Source organism: Canis lupus, chromosome 32, assembly GCF_003254725.2.
Source record: "Canis lupus dingo isolate Sandy chromosome 32, ASM325472v2, whole genome shotgun sequence".
In the NCBI taxonomy this organism is placed as follows: domain Eukaryota; kingdom Metazoa; phylum Chordata; class Mammalia; order Carnivora; family Canidae; genus Canis; species Canis lupus.
In genome coordinates, this window is record NC_064274.1 from 21,149,319 (window position 1) to 21,163,340 (window position 14,022).

General features: G+C 39.6%; 1 protein-coding gene across 2 annotated transcripts in view; it reads right to left on the reverse strand.

Annotated features, from left to right (window-relative positions):
• EIF4E (eukaryotic translation initiation factor 4E) overlaps nucleotides 1–14,022 on the reverse strand; it is a 109,261-nt gene that overhangs the window by 52,576 nt on the left and 42,663 nt on the right. The window lies entirely within an intron of this gene.

The following is a 14,022-nucleotide window of genomic DNA, read 5'->3' on the forward strand; positions in this document are numbered from 1 at the left end:
TGGGGAGCCCAATGCGGGACTCAATCCCAGGACCCCAGGATCATGACCTAAGCCGAAGGCAGACACTCAACCACTGAGGTGCCCCGGTTGGTGATTTTTAAATGCACTTAATCATATGTAATGGTTTCATTTTAAACACAATATAATAATATTAAAGAAAAAAAACTTTTTAAAGATGTATTTATTTGAGAGAGATTGCATGAGCAGGGGGAGGGGCAGAGGGAGAGAATCTCAAGCTGACTCCCCACTGAGCATGGAGCCCAAAGCAGGGCTCTACACTGGGCTTGATCTAGATCCCACAACCCTGAGATCACAACCTGAGCCAAAACCAAGAATCAGACGCTCAACTGACTGAACCACTCAGGCGCCGCAAGGAAAAATAAAATTTTAAAGGAAAATCTCTTCTACTCCTATACCCAACATGCCAACATTTGATGTTTTTACAATTGTAGGTCATATGCAATTTTGAACTCTGCATCTTTTCCCATGATTTTTTTATTGCAAATATTGCAAATTGAACATTGGTTACAGACCAGATAACATTTTTAAACATTTTATTTTGAAAAATTATGAAACCTACGGAGTCATTTTAACAGTAAATGCTCACAAATCTTTCTAAATTTGCCAATCATTAGAATGTTGCCTTGTCTCTCAATATTTCTCTTTCTCTTTTTTTTTTTTTTTTTAAGATTTTATTTATTCATGTGAGACACAGAGAGAGAGGCAGAGAGACACAGGCAGAGAAAGAAGCAGGCTCCTCACAGGGAGCCTGATGCGGGACTCAATCCCTGGACTGGGATCACGCCCTGAGCTGAAGTCAGACGCTCAACCACTGAGCCACCCAGACGTCCCTCCATCATCATTTCTAAGTCATTCAAGAGCAAGTTGCAGACACAATGACCTCTAAATAGCTCAGCATATTCCTCTTAAGTATAAAGACATTTTCTTACAGAGCCATATAATTAATGACATCACGAAATGTAATACTAATACTAATACTTTTATCTAAAATATATAATCAGGGGATCCCTGGGTGGCGCAGCGGTTTGGCGCCTGCCTTTGGCCCAGGGCGCGATACTGGAGACCCGGGATCGAATCCCACATCGGGCTCCCGGTGCATGGAGCCTGCTTCTCCCTCTGTCTATGTCTCTGCCTCTCTCTCTCTCTCTGTGCGTGACTATCATAAATAAAAAATAAAAAAATATATATATATATATATATATAATCAGGGCAACCCCGGGTGGCTTAGCGGTTTAGCGCCGCCTTCAGCCTAGGGCGTCATCCTGGAGACCCGGGATGGAGTCCCACATCGGGCTCCCTGAGTGGAGCCTGCTTCTCTCTCTGCCTGTGTCTCTGCCTCTCTCTCTATGTCTCTCATGCATAAATAAATTAAAAAATTTTTAAAAAATAAAATAAAATATATAATCAATATTTGAATTTTGCCAATTGTTCCAATAATTACTTTCATAAAATTGTTTTTCTTCTAGCCCAGGACCATGCATTGCATAGGTTGTAGTGACCCTTAGGTTTTCTTTAATCTGGAATAATTTCTTAGTTTTTGTTTGTCTTTTGAGATATTGACATTCTGAGGAATAAAAGAGAGTTGTTTTGAAGACTATCACTAGGGACGCCTGGGTGGCTCAATGGCTGAGCATCTGCCTTCAGCTCAGGTCATGATGCCAGGGTCCTGGGATCAAGTCCCATATCAGGCGCCCTGCATGGAGATCTGCTTCTCTCTGCCTGTGTCTCTGCCTCTCTCTCTCTCTCTCTCTATCTCTCTCTCTGTGTGTCTCTCATGAATAAATAAAATAAAAAAAAAAAGAATGTAAGACTATCCCTTATTTTGGTTTATCTGATTATTTCCTTACCATAGTTTGACCCTCCTGATAAGATTATTGTGATCTTGTTATGTTGATACAGCATTTTTGGATTTGTGCATTTTTGATGGAAATACTATATAAGTAATATTGTGTCCTCCCTAGTGTATCACAACATTGGTAACATTAATGGCTTCAGAATATTCCACTGAGCAGGTATATTAGAATTCTTTTACCCAATTCCCCACAGTTATATATTCAGGTTATTTCCATTTTATTCTGTTATGAATAATGCTCCAATACATACATTCATGAGCAATTTTTTTTCATATTTTAGGAGATTCCTTCAGGATGAATTTTCAGCAATGAAATTAAACAGTTAATAAGCTGCAAACATATTGGAATTCACACTGCTCTCTAAAAGTGTTATATTGTCATATTAGGACACACAAACTTATCAGCATTCAGTGTTTTTTTTTTTTTTAATTTTTATTTATGTTAGTCACACAGAGAGAGAGAGAGAGAGAGAGGCAGAGACACAGGCAGAGGGAGAAGCAGGCTCCATGCACTGGGAGCCCGACGTGGGATTCGATCCCGGGTCTCCAGGATCGCGCGCTGGGCCAAAGGCAGGCGCTAAACCGCTGCGCCACCCAGGGATCCTAGCATTCAGTGTTAAAAATAATTGAGAATATATTGTTAATAATTTTTATCAATAGTTTCTATATTTACTTATTCATAGACTTTACCTTTGTTCTACTTTTTATTTTGGAAAATTTTAAATCTATAAAATGTTGAAACACTATAATAAACACCTGTAGACTTTTCATCTAGATTCTCTGGTTGTTAATCTTTGAATCAATAAGGATAAGAATATTTGTGATAATTAAAAAATACATTGCAGCCAATGTGGCCTGTCCCTCTGAATTATGGAAATAGTAGGACATGAAGTCTTTAGGTACAAAATAGATGGGCAGCTAACAAGAACACGATTTGATTCGTACTATCAAAAAATTATGATGGATGATAAGAAGGCCAAAGGCAGTTGTATCAATAAAACATCACAATTTTTAAAATTCAGTTATGATTAACATACAGAATTCTATTAGTTTCAGGTGTACAATATAATGATTCAATAATTCTATACATTTCTCAGTATTCATCAAGATAAATGTATTCATCATAATCTTTTGCCCAATTCCTGAACCTGAGCCAGTTTTCAGACCCAAAATCCATTGACTGAAAGAGGGGAGTGCCCAAGAGAAAAGAATCATGTAACAGGGAAACAATTTTCCCAGTCCTTTCTCAAATGGATCTATCACCATTTATTTGGGTAATTGTATACCTCAGAGAAGGGAATACCTAAATATTTGTAATACTGTTGGCCTCAACAGTAGTAGTACATTACTTTGATACCCAGAGCCCTGAAAAATCCTCCTGGCTCCCCCTCTTAGAATGAAGGCATATGGAATTCAAGTAATAAATGGAATCCCAGTTAGTGTCTAGCTTACAGTAAATCCACGGTATCAAGAGACCCACCTAATCATTATTTTACCATTCCCCAAAGATGTAACTGGAAGAGTCATACTTGATAGTTGGAACCTTGGCTCTTGGGAGAAAAGATTTTTCATAGTGGTAAAGGCCAAGTGAAAACCTCTGAAACTGCTCCTCCTCCCCCACTGACTCCAGTTAAGATAGTAAGCCAAAAGCAGTATATTTCTGGGAACAATGGTGATAAACCAGAAGACCTAAAATGATAGAGGTGTCAACGGTGGTAAAAGATACCATGTGGAATTTCTGGCAAGCTGGAATAGGATACTCCCAATGCAAGCCTCTGGGATTCCAGAGCAAGGCCACAGCATTTGCAGCAGAGAATTTTACCCCTTTTGAAAAACAAGTTCTGGCATGCTGTTAGACCCTGATAGAAGGGAAGTACTTGCCTGTGGGACTTCAAGTGACCATATGGTTGCAACTACCCATGACAAGCTCGGTTCTATCAGACCTATTCCACCAAATCACAAGGCTAGGCAGCCTAGCAATGATTCATTATGAAATAAAAGCTGAACACCTAGAATCTAGCATAAGTAGGACCAGAGGGCATGAGCAGGTTGCCTCAGCCCATCTCCTTCACCTTGCATAGTAGCTGTATGAAGAATTATTTGAGATCATCTGGTGGTGGAGGAAAGCTCATGGCTGGGTCTACTCAATAAGTGGGTGCAAGCTGAAAATAGAAGTTCACTGCAGCTTCACATGGTTGTGGCCTTAAAAAACACTGGTGAAGGCAGCTCTGGTGGCTTAGTGGTTTAACACCACCTTCAGCCTGGAGCGTGATCCTGGAGATCCAGGATTGAGTCCCAGGTCAGGCTCCCTGCTTGGAACCTGCTTCTCCCTCTACCTGTGTCTCTGCCTCTCTCTCCTGTGTCTCTCATGAATAAATAAATAAAATCTTAAAAAAAAACAAAAAAAAAAAACACCTGTGAGTGCCCCAAACAAGAAGATACCTAGGAATAAACCTAACCAAAGAGGTGAAAAGACCTGTACTCTGAAAACTATAAAACACTGATGAAAAAAGTTGAAGATGACACAAAGAAATGTGAAGACATTCCATGCTAATGGATGGAAGAACAAATATTGTTAAAATGTCTTTCCTACCCATAGCATCCCTACACATTTAGTGCAATTCCTATCAAAATACCAATAGCAGGGCTGCCCGACTGGCTCAGTTGGAAGAGTGTGTGACTCTTGACCTCAAAGTTATGAGTTTGAGTCCCATGACGGGTGTAGAGATTACTTAAATAAATAAAAAACTTTATAAAATTATTAATACCAAAAGCATTTTTCACAGAACTAGAACAAACAGCCCTAAAATATGTATGGAACCACAAAAGACCCTGAATAGCTAAAGCAATCTTGAAAAAGATAAGCAAAGCTGGAGGTATCATAATTCCAGACTTCAAGTTATATTTCAAAGTTGTAGTAATCAAAAATAGTACGGCACTGGCACAAAAAGAAGACACATAGATGGGCAGCCCCAGTGGCCCAGCGGTTTGGCACCACCTTCAGCCTGGGGTGTGATCCTGGAGACCCAGGGTTGAGTCCCGCATCGGGCTCCCTGCATAAAGCCTGCTTCTCCCTCTGCCTGTGTCTCTGCCTCTCTCTCTCTCTCTCTCTCTCTCTCTCTGTGTCTCTCATGAATAAATAAATAAAATCTTTAAAAAAAAAAAAAAGAAGAGGCATAGATCAATAGAACAGAATAGAAAATCCAGAAACAAACCCATAATTATATGGTCAATTAATTTTCAATAAAGCAGGGAAAAAATATCCAATGAGAAAACAGGAAAACAGGACAAAAATGTGCAAAAGAATGAAACTGGAACAAACACAAAATAAATTCAAAATGGATTAAAGATTTAAATGTGAGGCCTGAAACTATAAGAATCCTAGAAGAGAACACAGTTAATTTTTCTGACATTGGCTGTAGCAACTTTTTTCTAGATATGTCTCCTGAAGCAAGGGAAACAAAAGCAAAGATAAACTATTGGGACTAGATCCAAATAAATTTCTGCACAGTCAAGGAAACAATCAACAAAACTAAAAGGCAACCTATGGAATGGGAGAAGATATTTGCAAATGATATATCTGATAAAGGGTCAGTATCCAAAATATATAAAGAACTGATGCAGTTCAACACCCAAAAAGCAAATAATCCAATTAAATAATGGTTAGAAGATGTGAACAGACATTTCTCCAAAGAAGTTATGCAGATGGCTAAAAGACATATAAGAAGATGCTGAACATCACATCATCAGGTAAATGCCTATTAAAACTACAGTGAGATAGCACCTCACACCTGTCAAAATGGCTAAAATAAAAAACACAGGGATGCCTGGGTGGCTCAGCAGTTGAGCATCTGCCTTTGGTCAGAGCATGATCCTAGGATCCTGGATTGAGTCCCACATCGGGCTCCCTATGGGGAGCCTGCTCCTTCCTCTACCTATGTCTCTGCCTCTCTCTCTCTCTCATGAATAAATAAATAAATCTTTAAAAAAATAAAATAAAAAATACAAGAAACAACAGGTGTTGGTGAGGCTGTGGGAAAAAAAGGAAACTCTTACACTGCTAGTGGGAATGCAAACTGGTGCAGCCACTGTGGAAGATAGTAAGGAGGTTCCTCAAAAAGTTAAAAATAGAATAATCTTATGATCCAGCAATCACACTATTAGGGTATTTACCCAAAGGATACAAAAACACTGGGGTGCCTAGTTGGCTCAGTTGATACAGCATGTGACTCTTGATCTCAGGGCTATAAGTTCAATCCCCACGTTGAGTGTGGAGCCTACTTAAAAAAAAGGAAAAAAAAAAAGAATACAGAAACACTAATTCAAAGGGGTACATGTACCCCCATGTTTATAGTAGCATTATTTATGATAGCCAAGATATGGAAGCAGCCCAAGTGTCTGTCGATAAATGAACGGATAAAGAAGATGTGGTGCATGTATACACACATACACACGGTATATATACCGGCATGATATATATATATATCATGGTATATCATATACATACATGTATATACACACACATATCAATCATGGAGTATTACTCAGCCATAAAAAGAATGAAATCTTGTCATTTGCAAAGATGTGGATGGAGCTAGAGAATATAATGCTAGGTGAAATAAGTCAGTCAGAGAATGACAAATACCATTTGATTTCACTCATGTGGAATTTAAGGAACAAAACAAAGGGGAAAAAGGAGTGAGAATGACAAACGGAGAAACAGACTCTTAACTACGGAGAACAAACTGATGGTTACCATAGGGAACAGGGTGGGGGAGGGGTAAATAGGTGATGCGGATTAAGGAGTGCATTTGTCATGATGAGCACTGGGTGATTAAAACAAAAACTAAAAAAAAAAAAAAAAAAAAAATCACCAGTGAGCGAAATTCCTCCAAATAACTACACTGTACTGGGTCCCCCACTTTGTGTGTAAAGATAAGTGGCCTAGGGTTAGAATGTTTTAAAAACCCACGTCGGTGGTGAATGGCTCAGCCAGCCAGATAAGGGCCTGAAAGAAGAAATATTAAAAGATTAGAGCCAAGTGGATTTGGGTAGACCATGTGGATAAACATGTGAATACAAGTATGAGGATCCTTGGGGACCTAGGTGGCTCAGTAGTTGAACATCTGCCTTTAGTTCAAGGACATGATCCTGGGGTCCTGGGATCAAGTTCTGCATCAGGCTCCCTCGAAGGGAGCCTGCTTCTCTCTCTGCCTATGTCTCTGCCTCTCTCTCTCTGTGTCTCTCATGAATAAACAAACAAACAAACAAAATATATATATATAAACAAGTATGAGGATCCTTGAGCCACATGTTAATGTCCACCAGAGAGCATCAACTATGTAAGAGACTCTAAACAACCAAGAAAACAAAATGTGTCCACTGGACATTAGCCATCATCTGTCATCAGCCACCTCAGTGCTTACACAATGGGTGCATGAACGAAATACCCATGGTGACAGCGAATAAAGGCCGCCCAAAGGCCCCCAAATGATGAACTCACTCACCAAGGCTGATCCAGCTACTGCCCTGGCAAGCTCCAGCTTGGCAGACAAAAGGAATCATCCTTCAGTGAGAGGTCATTGACCCTGCTGTTCTGGAAGAGGTAGGACTGCTACTAAACTAATTTTTTTTTTTAATTTTTATTTATTTACTTATGATAGTTACAGAGAGAGAGAGAGGCAGAGACACAGGCAGAGGGAGAAGCAGGCTCCATGCACCGGGAGCCTGATATGGGATTCGATCCCGGGTCTCCAGGATCGCGCCCTGGGCCAAAGGCAGGCGCCAAACCGCTGCGCCACCCAGGGATCCCTAGGACTGCTACTAAAGCAGTGGAGGCATAGGGGATACACTCCTTGAGATCCACCTGAGTGCCTCCTGGCACTTCCTTGCCTAATTTTAAAGGCAAATGGACAAAGTAGGGCATGGCACCCTGGGAATTAGATCCCTAGGATAAGGACCTGTGCCAAATTGTGGGACAAACTACCAAAACCAGCCAGGTGCTCTCTGAGGGTGGAGAGGACCTTGAGTAAATAGTGGAGGAGGGAGATGATGAAGCTCAGCCACAGCCTTGACATCAGATGGTGTGGTGGTATCGGTAATTCCTCCCACTCACCTACCACTTCCAAATTCCCCTTGGAAAACAGGTCCCCTGTGATGTGGGAGGAGGTGTTCCAGAATATTTGTGAAGAAGTGGATCTGTATACCTGAAACTAATGTAACATTGTGTGCCAACTATACTTCAATTAAGAAAAAAAAACTTAAAAAAAAAGGAGTGGATCTGGGCAGCACAGGGGATAAATTACTGTCAACGTAATGGTGACCCACCAAGATTTGCTTTTAATTTCTTTTTAAAGATTTTATTTATTTATTCATTCATGAGAGACTCAAGGAGAGAGAAAGAAAGAGAGAGAGAGACATAGGCAGAGGGAGAAGCAGGCTCTATGCAGGGAGCTCCATGTGGGACTCAATTCTCCCATTCTGGGATCACACCTGAGCTGAAGGCAGATGCTCAACTGCTGAGCCACCCAAGTGTCCCAAGATTTGCCTTTTTTTTTTTTTTTAAGATTTATATTTATTTATTCATGAGAGACACACACAGAGAGAGAGAGAGAGAGAGAGAGAGAGAGAGAGAGGCAGAGACACAGGCAGAGGGAGAAGCAGGCTCCATGCAGGGAGCCCGACATGGGACTCGGTCCCGGGACTCCAGGATCATGCCCTGGGCTGAGGGTGGTGCTAAACCGCTGAGGCACCCGGGCTGCCCAAGATTTGCCTTTAATGAATGACTTGTTGCCCCAAGCTCGCATCAGAACGTACTGCTCAAAGTGTACAACCAGCAAAAATCAATATACATAATACTTTAAAATTTTGAGCAGGTGTAACTTGATATAGAGGTGTAGAAGAACACTGATATTTAGTACATTTTAAAAGAAATATTTTTAAAAATATATACCAATAATCGAATAGAACTAGAGAAGTTCATGATTGGATTGTAATTTATGAATAAATTGAAAAATATATAATGGCATAACTTGTCATAAAATTTTGAGTACATACATTAAGCTAAATATGTAAATCAGAGTGAAAAATATTAAATTGCAATGTGACACATCTGGCAACTTAAGCTGTTTCCAGATTTTTTTCTAAATTGCTATATAAAGAATTCATATGTCCTGACCCAAAGGATTATTATTGCTTTTTAGGGTAATACAGTTTGAAAATGTGGCTGAATATGATTATACTTAGATGGGAGGCTTACTCATTTCTATATTTGGAAATGCTAAAATCCTGAAATTACACTTTATGTTATTTATAATGTTCCAGCTATTTTTTTTGGATTGGGAACAGGTAAAGATTCAGCATTTAGACAAACTGACCCATAGTCTCCAATCCCCACAACTAAATTCTAGCTCAGGCTGCTAAGACAAGACATTCCCATTAAATGACCTTATGTGACTATATTAGGGTTCTCCAAAGAAACATTAAAAAAACAGAATAATATTCTACTATAGAACATATATACATATATATATACACAAAAAATATATATATCTCCTATACGCATGACTTACAGGAATTGGCTTATGTAATTATGCAATTATGGAGGCTAAGAAAACTCACAATCTGTTGTCTGCAGCCTGGAGAACCAGGAAAGCCAGTGGTATGATTCAGTCTGAGTCTGAAGGCCTGGAAACCAGGAGAACCAAGTCCTAGTGTAAGCCCTAGTGCAAGTGCAAAGGCTAGAGAACCAGGAACACTGATGTCCAAGCGCAGAAGATAGGTGTCCCAGCTCAAGTGGAGAAAAAAATTCACCCTTCCTCCACCTTTTTATTCTGGATTGGATGATGCCTACCCACACTGGTGAGGGCAATCTTAGTCTACCAGTCAAATGCTAATCTCTTCTAGAAACACCCTCACCTGAACCTCTAAAAATTCTTTTATATATTGTTGGTCATATGTAACTTATAAGGGTTAGTAATCTTTCCTGATTTAAAATGATTGCTGTTTGCCAGCCTCAAGAAAATTTTCAAGAAATTAATATTAAGGTACTTTGTCACAATCTACCAAATGAAATTCCTAGTTTGAGTACTAGTAATTAATACATCATGTAATTCATCAAGAGATGGTGAATAGAATTGATGAAAAATGTACTTTAAACCATAAAAATTATGGTTCTATAAGATAAAGGAATATGTTTGCATGGCCTCTTACATCAGCCTTGGTGATTTTTTTTAAAGATTTTATTTTTAAGCAATCTCTATACTCAACATGGGACTTGAACTCACAAGCCCAAGATCAAGAGTTACACATACTCCACTGACTGAGCCAGCCAAGCACCTCAGTTTTAGTGATTTCTAACTCAAAGAACATGATATGATCCTGACTGTATGTTTGCTAACTACATGTTTTCATCCATGCACTGGTAACTAGGGAAAAGTACTGATAGTCTGATCCGGCTTCCACACTCCAGATTCTACATGAGTGTTCCCTGAAGAAATAGCATCCTATATTTATAACTTTTGAAGATCTTATTAGTGAAAAGGAAATTCAGAACATCCTGTGTAACCTTGATGAACTATCTCAAAATGTTTTGTTGAAACAAAGTGATGTTTTAGAGATGGTAGGAACAAAATAGAAGTGTTCTTAAACTAAAGAGAATATGTTATTTGGGGACTTAGCATAAGTAAAAAGGGAAATTACTTGAGAATCTGTTATTTATTTATTTTTAAAAACTTTATTTATTCATGAGAGACACAGAGAGAGAGAGAGACAGTGACACAGGCAGAGGGAGAAGCACGTTCCCTGCAGTGGGCCCTATGTGGGACTCTGTCTCCTTGCCCCCCGACTCCAGGATCATGCCCTGAGCCCAAGGCAGACACTCAACCACTGAGCCACGGAGGCGTCCTGAGAATCTTTTAGATGAAAGAACTTAGAAAAGATAAGAATGAAGCTAAGTCTCAGGAACAGGGAATTTGAATGACTTCAAAACCTCCTCTTCCTGTTATTTGGGTTCTGTATGTCAACTTCATTCTCTCTCACTGCAAAGTGTCTCCAAATTGTAGGAAACATGGCTGCCAAAAACTCTAAACTTCACTGTCATACTATAGGCCCTGCCACCATAATGGTACTGACTCCCATGGTCCTATGCTAAATTAATCCCAGAGAAGGAAGGGTTCTAAGTCATGGGCTCACATCCAGACCACAACCAATGAAGTCTAGCAAGGGCAGCTTGTTATAATTGGCCTGACTTAGGTTATATACTCCTCTTGGACCAGTCAACTCTGCCTGGGAAAGGGATAGCATTTGTAACAATGTAGTAACTTCTATGTAAATCAGAGAGTTGGAGGAGAGGGAAGAGTAGGTTACAGAAAGGTGAACGGAGTGATGTGCTGCCAAGGAAAGAGTGTAAATTTAGTATAGAAGAAAAACCAAGACAAAAGCTTAATTAAGATCATATACAGATGAATAATTAGTCAACCAACCTAGATATTATAAGATAAATAAGCTCTAACAATAGAATAAAAACTGAGTATATTTGGAAAGAATGAGAATATGCAAATATTCAGAACAATACATATCAGTGTATTAGTAATGGTTATATCTGGGGAATTAGTTGGGGGAAGGGTCATGTGGAGACTCCCATGTTTTACATGTCTAGAATGTTTGAAATTTTTATGATTATATATACATTTGTAGTATACCAAAGCTTGTGAAGAAATAGCAAACAAAGATAGAAGACCCAAGATTCCTTAAAAGTTTTTTAAGCAACAATAATAGAGGAGTATCATATACTAGGAAACTAAAAGAGGTGTTATGTGTGATGAAAAACACACCAGAACCTATAAAATGTAATAGTCACCAATTCTGTGTATTTGAAATGAACACACAGAGAGACTAGTCCTGCTTTCTGGAAGAAGAATATCTGCAAAAGAAATAACTTTCAAGCTGATGAAATTGGTATGATGCTTTTATGAGGTCACAAAGTGCATTGAAGTCTAGATATATAAGAAAGAAAAATAAGTGATTAGACTGGAGAGCCTGGGTGGCTCAGCCTCTGCCTTCAGCTCAGGTCAGGATCCCAGGACTCTGGGATCTAGCCATGCATTGGGCTTCCTGTTCAGCAGGGAGTCTACTTCTCCCTCTGCCTCTCCCCTCCCCATGTACGCACACTCTCTCTCAAATAAATAAATAAAATATATATTTTTTTAAGTAAAAAAAATGTAATTAGATGAATCTGAGGCAAGGGAAAGTTAGTTAGGAATGGTTCAAAGATTTCTAAGGCCTTGGTTGTCCAGATAAGCCTGTAACCAATACCCCTCAAATGAGGTAGAGAGTAAATTCCATTTATTTTTTTTTATTTATTTTTTTTAAATATTTATTTATGACAGATACAGAGAGAGAGAGAGAGAGAGGCAGAGACACAGGCAGAGGGAGAAGCAGGCTACATGCACCGGGAGCCCGATGTGGGATTCGATCCCGAGTCTCCAGGATCACGCCCTGGGGCAAAGGCAGGCGCCAAACCGCTGCGCCACCCAGGGATCCCGAGAGTAAATTCCATTTAGTTTAAGAAGCTAAAAGCACGAGATGATACAAAGTGATGAGTACACTTACCCAGTGAGAATGGAACACAGAAGTGTAATGCGTTGTCTGTTTAGGTAGAACTTGACAGTTGCTTTAACAAATTTAAAAATTGCCAGGTGCTCACTACTCTAAGCGGAGACAGAATTTCACTTTAAAGCAGATTTTTTTTGGAGTGAGGGGAGTAGAATCACCCAAGTGGCTGCTTTTAGTGATGTAAATGCAAGAACACGGGCACCCCATACCCTTTATTTTGTGGCTTGACAAAGGCTGCCCTTCTGAATGCTTCTTTTTTTTTTTTTTTTGAATGCTTCTTGATATGCAAATTCTCATAGAAAACAAGGAGCCTCTTGGATGGAAAGGAACTAAGACCTTGATCTCTTCTCTTCTGATATTCTGATTTATTACAATCTATTTAAGGGATTGAGATGGTCCCAAATGATGCTTTCTGGCAATAAAGGACACCAAAGTTACCCGGAATTAGCCATGAAGAAAGGGGCCATCTGGAGACAGGGACAAATCCCTATATGGCCTAGCATGTGGCTCCCAAATAAGCTTTTCTCCTTTCTCCCTCACAAATTGTTTTGGAGAGTGTGTTTTTAAATATGTTAACATGCTATCATTTTGGGGTCCCAAACCTAGAATGACCTGTGCCCCAATGGACGAGCAAGGTATCCTTGTACTAGTAGACAGAATCATAACCCCAAACTAGAGCTGTTAGCAAACTGGTATGCTTGCTTCTCCAGTTCTCCTCTGTAGCTGAGCAGTTGAGAAATTAGAACAGACCTCCTTGGACTGAGTAAGTTTCCAGGCTTTTTAATAATTCAAGGGGGTAATGCCAAAACAGAGCATACGCCTCCAATAATGAGTAGAAAATAACAAAATTCAACAAAGATGTCCCTCGGTATAAATTTAGGGAAGCACAATTGGATTGTGATTTTAACCAAGAAACTGAAACGAAGTCGTTGCAATATAGTCTCCCTGAAAAATTGTGCTTTTACAAGGGAGAGGGAGTTGGTGGTAGTGTCCCTGTCATTTTTATTTTTTAATTTTTTTTAAGATTTTATTTATTTATTCATGAGAAACAGAGAGAGAGAGAGAGAGAGGAAGAGAGAGAGACAGGCAGAGGGAGAAGCAGGCTCCATGCAGGGAGCCTGACATGGGACTCGATCCTGGGTGTCCCAGGATCACGCCCTGGGCTGAAGGCAGGGCTAAACTGCTGAGCCACCCGGGCTGCCCACTCTGTCATATTTAAAAGGAAAGTTCAGAAAAATGATTTTGGCTGTTCTGTCTGCATATTCAGGGCCTTGGAACACAAATATGGTAGCCGATCTGTGAGCCAGGAATCTCTCCCTATTCTAGACTAACGAAGTCGGAGACACTTGTTACTAAATAGGATATAAAACTTAAAGGTAGCCCTATAAAAATTATTCCTAAAAGTTGCTTCCAGGTGAATGCTAATGAAAATAAGAAAAATCCAAAACATTACTAATCTCCCTTCTACCTAACCAAACATGTTTCTTTACCTGAATTCTTTATCCTGGTTAACAATAAAAATCACCTTCTAGTCA